The 6,463-nt window shown below is 40.1% G+C and overlaps 1 pseudogene; it reads left to right on the top strand.

The window, feature by feature from the left end:
• The first annotated feature begins 440 nt into the window (after positions 1 to 440).
• LOC117708771 (small ribosomal subunit protein uS2 pseudogene) lies at positions 441 to 1,300 on the top strand (annotated as a pseudogene).
• The last annotated feature ends 5,163 nt before the right edge of the window (positions 1,301 to 6,463 follow it).

Below are 6,463 nucleotides of genomic sequence, written 5' to 3'. Positions count from 1 at the left end.
CTGTTAGATTATTTAAGACAGACACTGTATTCAACTGTATGCTTCAGTTTTATCCATGAGCTGAATGGTGTTTCCTCTATATCACTAAGGAGGCTCGGCTTCTTGGGGGTTAAATAAATCATCCTAGGTCATACAGTTTTTAAGTGGCAGTCCCACCTTCACTATGGAACCAAGATGAAGAATTGAATACACATGTTCACAACTTTCTTTAGCAAGGGGCCATTAGATGAGAGAGATTAACCAATTTCCTGACACCTCTTTGCTTCTGTTATGCTGACAACTATAACATCACCTGTCTGTGAGGAGTGCTGAATGGTAAAACACCCACTAACTACTTATCTACCTTAAAATACATTCTCTGTGCTTTTCATGCTGCCCAATGACAGGTCCATATGGTGTTGTTCTTGATGCCCATGGCAATTTAAAGGGAACCTTACACAATGTCCAGAGCCCTTGATGTCCTGTAGATAAAGGAGGAGGATGTCCTCAAATTCCTTGCTGCAGGAACCCACTTAGACAGCACTGACCTTGACTTTTAGATGGAGCAGTACATTTACCATCTACAAAAGGAAAAGGAACAGTATCTACATCATGAATCTGAAGAGGACCAGAAGCTGCTGCTCAAAGCTTGCGCTGATGTCAGAGTCATCTTCTCCAGGAACACTGGCCAGCAAACTGTGCTGAAGTTTGCTGCTGCCGCTGGAGCCACTTTCATTGCTGGCCACTTTACACCTGGAACCATCACTAATCAGATCCAAGATGCCTTCAGGGAGCCACAGCTTCTAGTGGTGACTGACCCAGGGCTGACCACCCCTCCCCCCCCCACAGAGGTCTCTTATGACAACCTGCCCACCATTGCTCTATGTAACACAGATTCTCCCCTGCACTATGTGGACATTGCCATCCCATGCAACAACAAGGGAGCTCACCCAGGGGGTCTAATGATGTGGATGCTGACCCAGGAAGTACTCCTCATACGAGATACTATATCTCATGAAGACCCATGGGAGGCTATGCCTGATTTTCACTTTCACAGAGACTGACAAAGAAGAACAGGCTGTTGCTGAGAAGGCTATGACCAAGGAGGAATTTCAGGGTGAATTGACTACACCAGGTCCTGAGTTTACCTGTTGTTGAGCCTAAGGTGGCCAACTGGTCTGAGGGGATACAGGTGGCCTCTGTGCCCATCCAGCAGTTCCCCACTGAAGAGCGGAGTGCTCAACCAGCTACATAGGACTGGTCAGCAGCTCCCACAAAGTTGATCACAGAAAGGAGTGTAGCCACCACTTCGTGGTCCTGAGCTCCTCTGCAAGAGGAAATAAGGGAAAGGGTGGAAGGAAAAGAATGTTCCTAAAAAGCTGTGGGGAAAATACATTCTCTATTATAGAAACCAAGATTATTTTCTCTTTTGCCCCTCTTCTACTTGGAAAACAATTTTAGTCAGAACTAGTTCAACTAGTGCTTCGTGGTTCCTAAAATCAAGCCTGGTGTGTCACCATGAAAATTAGATGTCATAGTCTAATCTAGACACACCATCATCATGTCTCTTCCGTGAAGTGAAGCTATTTGATCTTGGTGAGATTTGTCCTAAGATCTGAATGTACCGCACTGTGTTGCATTAATCATTCCATAGCAAAAGCAAATGAAAATAACAAGTTGTCCCAGCTAAAGAGTCCCAGTGAAACAAAAGATAATTCAGTTCATCTCTTTTCATTTGTCTTGTCAAATGGTGACAATAACAACATCTTGTATTTACACAGTTCCTTTATTCTAGACAATTCTAAGTTCTCATACATTAGGAGAACCAATGGTAGTAGGGTTGGCTAGGAAAAAAAATATTATTTGTTCCATATTGAAACACAAAAAAATTAGACCATAATTGTTTTCATGTGTGTGGTTTTGTTTTTTAACAGATAAGTACAGTCTGGTACAAGAAAGAAAACAGAATTTATATTCAACCGTGTGTGACTCTTGTCCCAACCATAAACTATCTAGGCCCTATACTTACACCACTTTCAGTCTTGATAAACTTAAGGATTCTCTCCTTTAACGAACAATAGTGCTTTATCTTATGTGACTGTAATTGAGATAAAACAAGAGTTATGACCTGAAGAGATGAGTTACATAGAAATGTTACTGGCCAGGCAGTTTGCTACATGAATGGTAAATACTTTTCAGTCAGTGATATTATCCAGTTTGAAGCAAGCTACCTTGTGGAGCTCATGTCTTCCTCCACAGTCCATGCTCAACTTTTTCCTCTCTAGTCGTTGGCTATCACCTGAAACCTACCAGGATTACTGTGGGTGTTTATCAGATTGAATGACAATGAATTAAATTTTTATTTTATTTCATTGCATTTCTGGGAGTTAAATGCAGGGTCTTAAATGTGCTGAGAGAGAGGTCTACATTAAAGTATACCCTCAATTCCCCAGATTTTGACTCTGTTATGCAGACTCAAAAAAAAAAAAAAAAAAAAAAAAGACAACAGACACACAAATGGAGCATTTGTATACTATACACCATCAAATTTTAGGAGATTAGCATCAAAACCAATATGAACAGAAGGACCCGTTATAAATAGGCTCAGCAATAGTAACTTGAGACACTGAAAAGTCTTTAAAATTCTTTAGCATTCACTAAAACTCTTGTTTTAAAAAAACAGATAAGTGAAGGTGTTTTTAACGTCCCTCAGAGGGACGTTTAGCCATTGAAGAAAAAATTAGGATGTCTCAAAAGAAACGAACATTGATTCCCATATTGTTTTTTTCAAGGCTCAAAGCACTTGGGTGGGCTGGTGAAGTGAGTCCACTCTCCTTGGGCAAAAACCACTTGTGTGGTAGGATTTCCACAACAGATCATATTGTTTCTGAAATGGCTTCACACTGGTCTTCTCTAATGCAACGCACATATTAATTTTAAATAAGAAATGGAGATTCTGTCTAACATGATTTGATCACAAACAAGTACAGGAAGTGACGGTCCCTCCTGTACTAAAGAGAAAACAAGAACTGGGAATGACTTTCACCCACAAGCATCGCGTGGGAATGCGGGTGGGGTAAACAAATGAAGGATTGGGTTAACTCCTGTAATAAACAAAGGAAAAGCACCTTTACTCTTGTTGCCAATCAAAACTGGGACGCACAGTCAACCCTCTCATGCTGGTCTTGCTGGTACCTGAGCTAAAGCTTGGATGCAGGAATTAGAGCTGGTGGTGGTTGTTGGCTGTAGGTGGGGTTCGTTTTCATTTCTTCTGCTATTGGTTTTTGATTCTTTTTGTTTGTTTTTTTTTTTTTTTTCTATCTTCTCTACCTAGAGATGAAATAACAGCTATTTGATTACCTGGCCAAGTTAGCTATCTGGCCTCATAAACTACAACCTGAAACTAAAGAAGGAGAAGACAAAAGGACTAAGGAATGGTGGGATTTATATGAAAATGCAAATTTAAAAGAGATGACAAAAAGGTAACAGGAATTAGGAAATGAAGTAATGGCTGTACATGGGACAACCATATGCTTTTTAAAAGTATAGAAAAGGATAACTTAAAAATATGTGTTCCTTTTGCATTTTATCTGTTTCTGTATCTTTGGATCAATTCCCACACACATATACATGAAAGAATCATTCATATATATATGTATATATGTATATGTATATATATATATATATATGTGTGTGTGTGTGTGTGTGTGTGTATGTGTGTGTGTATGTGTGTGATTAGAATGATTACTCTTTCATATGTGTGTGATATATATGATATGCATGACATATATCATATATATCAGAGAGTACACAAGTATTGAAATTGGGATGTAACCACCAACTCAGACAAGTCTGAAGCCCTTTCAGATGCGGCCACTGCTGTGGAGTCAAAGAGCACAAAGACATGCAGGTCATCAGGGGCTAAAGTCTAACGGTCCCCAGATGATGGGTTTCACTGGCCTTGGACCTGGTCCCAGAAGAGAACTTGGTGAGTTTTAAGAAATGGACGGTTGCCACATACGTCAGTCTGGTCGCCTACTCTGTAATCACTTGTCCAACACCACTCTGATGCCACTTGGTTCTCTAGCCTGTTTATTCTTGTAGCTATTATACTGAGAGGCCAAACCAAAGCATGCTATATCATCTTGCACAGAATGCACGTGGAGATGCATGGCCCTGAAATGAAAATGACCCTGGAAGACCTTAGCTCTCCTGGAGCCCAGCCAAACTCTGTTTAGCACTAACTCTAAGAAAGAGAAAATGCAAGAGTGGGACATGAATCTAGTTCAATAGCAGAGCAATCACATAGCATTTCCAAGTCCCTGGGTTCAATCCCTAGCACCAACACAAAACAAAATAGAATAACTAGATGTGACTTGCTGTGTGGGGCTTTATACATATGCAATCTTTTTTTAAGATTTTTTTTTTTTTATTTTCTGGGCCTGCATGTTTTACCTAAATGTATACATGTGTTCTACCTGTGTATCTGATATCTGTGGAGCCAAAAGAGGCTATTGGATCCCCTGGAACTTGAGTTACAGATTGCTATGAGTTATCATGTGCATGCTGAAAACTAAACCTACGTCTTCTGCAAGAAGCAATAAGTGCTCTAAACTGCTGAGTCATCTCTTCAGCCCCAACACACATTGTCTTAATTTATCTTCAGCTCTTTTGTGATATGTTCCTACCATACTTATATAAAAGATTTGGAAACCAGGGAATTTCCATAGCTTCAATCCAGGATCCTGACCTGTGTGACCTTCATCAAACTACTTAACCTCTGAAAGCCTCAGTGCATTCTTTTATTGTAAAAATATCATGCAAACATGTCATATAATGTTAATCTATCGTCTTCAGTTCTATCTTTTCAGCATTAAATTGAATGCTCTGAAGTAATAGGAATTTGATTATGGTTAATTTGGTATCAATTTTGATATCACCTGAAGGATTGGTAAAGGAATGACTAAAGGACAACATAAAAGAAGTACTTATAGCCCAAACCCTTAGAGGGCAGGACTGTTAGCCAGGACCACTGAAAGAGGTGTCACATAGACTGATGCTATCATTACTGCCTTCCTCCTGCTTCTCTGACAGTGGAATTAAACTTGAGGTTGATGAAAATGACAGAAGTGACTGAGGTATGCTCCACACCTCACTGGAAGACTCTATATGCTGTATCTTCCTCTGTCACCCCAGGTCTTCCCACCTTCAGACCCAATGTGTCAACCATTTTCTGTACCTCACAATCCTCTCATCTTTCCAGTCTCTATTGGTTCTCCACCTTTACCTGAAAAACTCCTCCACTACCTCTTGTCAGTCTTCTAGATCCTTCTATGATGACCTCAAATGACATGTTATTAAGGTTCTTCTGGACTTAACATAGTTAACTACCTTGAATCAGAACAGTCAACATGGTAAATATAACACACCCCAGGAAAAAATGTTTATTTTATTCTGCCTTGTATCCACAGCAACTGCCTCAGAACCTAAATACATGTATAGTTGATGTAATAAAATGTGGTATGATAAGAACCCCTTGTCCTTAACCTCTGTATCACACCATAAATCATGTGTATATTTCCCCCAAAGGACTGCCTTTGTCATCTACAAACTGCCCAACTCTAGCTTTAAATATTAACAAACTCAATATGGCTGTGGTTTGCCCTCCATGGCAATGGAAACTGTGCTGAGTTGGAATTGATTTACTAGTGAAAATAGATTTCTGGTGAATCATCCCCTTACTCATCGTGGGGTGAAAGTTTAGGACAAACCAACAGGGAACTCTGCCCTTAACCACATCTGAAATGGAGAATGTCCACTGGGCAGCCACTCCTGCTATCCCTTCCCAGGATGCTTGGACTGGGTTTTATTGGAAGAGTTTTGGGGCTCCTTTCCATCAATTCAGGACAGAAAAAAAAATGGATACCCTGAGCCACTAAATGGCAAGCACAGGTTCCTGCTGCCAGCTCTCCTGGTGTCTCTGGCACTTGCCCATGGAGTTATCAAGTGGTTGGAAGACAAAGTTCTAGCCACCAACATTACTGTGTGTACTATCTGTCCTCTTCCTCTATTTCTGCAACAAAGAACAAAGGCATCCTAACTAAGATGAATTAGTTTTCTCCCATGACTCAATATGTATGTACTGATCCCTGTTACATGACAGGAGCTTGGTGTGGAAGACAGTATGATAACAAATAGAGCTCCGGCCCCTGTGTCAGATAGAGGTAAACAGCTTATATCTGTTTATCAGCTATGTTCTGAAAAAGCCATGTGACCTTGAATACAGACATTAATTGCTCTCTGTCACAATCTCCACATCTGTAAAATGGGAAAGACAATACCAATATCTTCTTCTAAGGCTACTCTTAAGAGCTTCTATAAAATACTTAGATTATCTGAGTTCCAGCAGACCTTGGTAAATTTTGGTTACTTGTATACTAATTTAGTGAGAGACACAAATTATAGCAACAACAATGAAAGACAG

This window comes from Arvicanthis niloticus, chromosome 5, assembly GCF_011762505.2.
Source record: "Arvicanthis niloticus isolate mArvNil1 chromosome 5, mArvNil1.pat.X, whole genome shotgun sequence".
Taxonomy (NCBI): domain Eukaryota; kingdom Metazoa; phylum Chordata; class Mammalia; order Rodentia; family Muridae; genus Arvicanthis; species Arvicanthis niloticus.
This window is presented reverse-complemented; position numbering and strand designations above follow the sequence as displayed.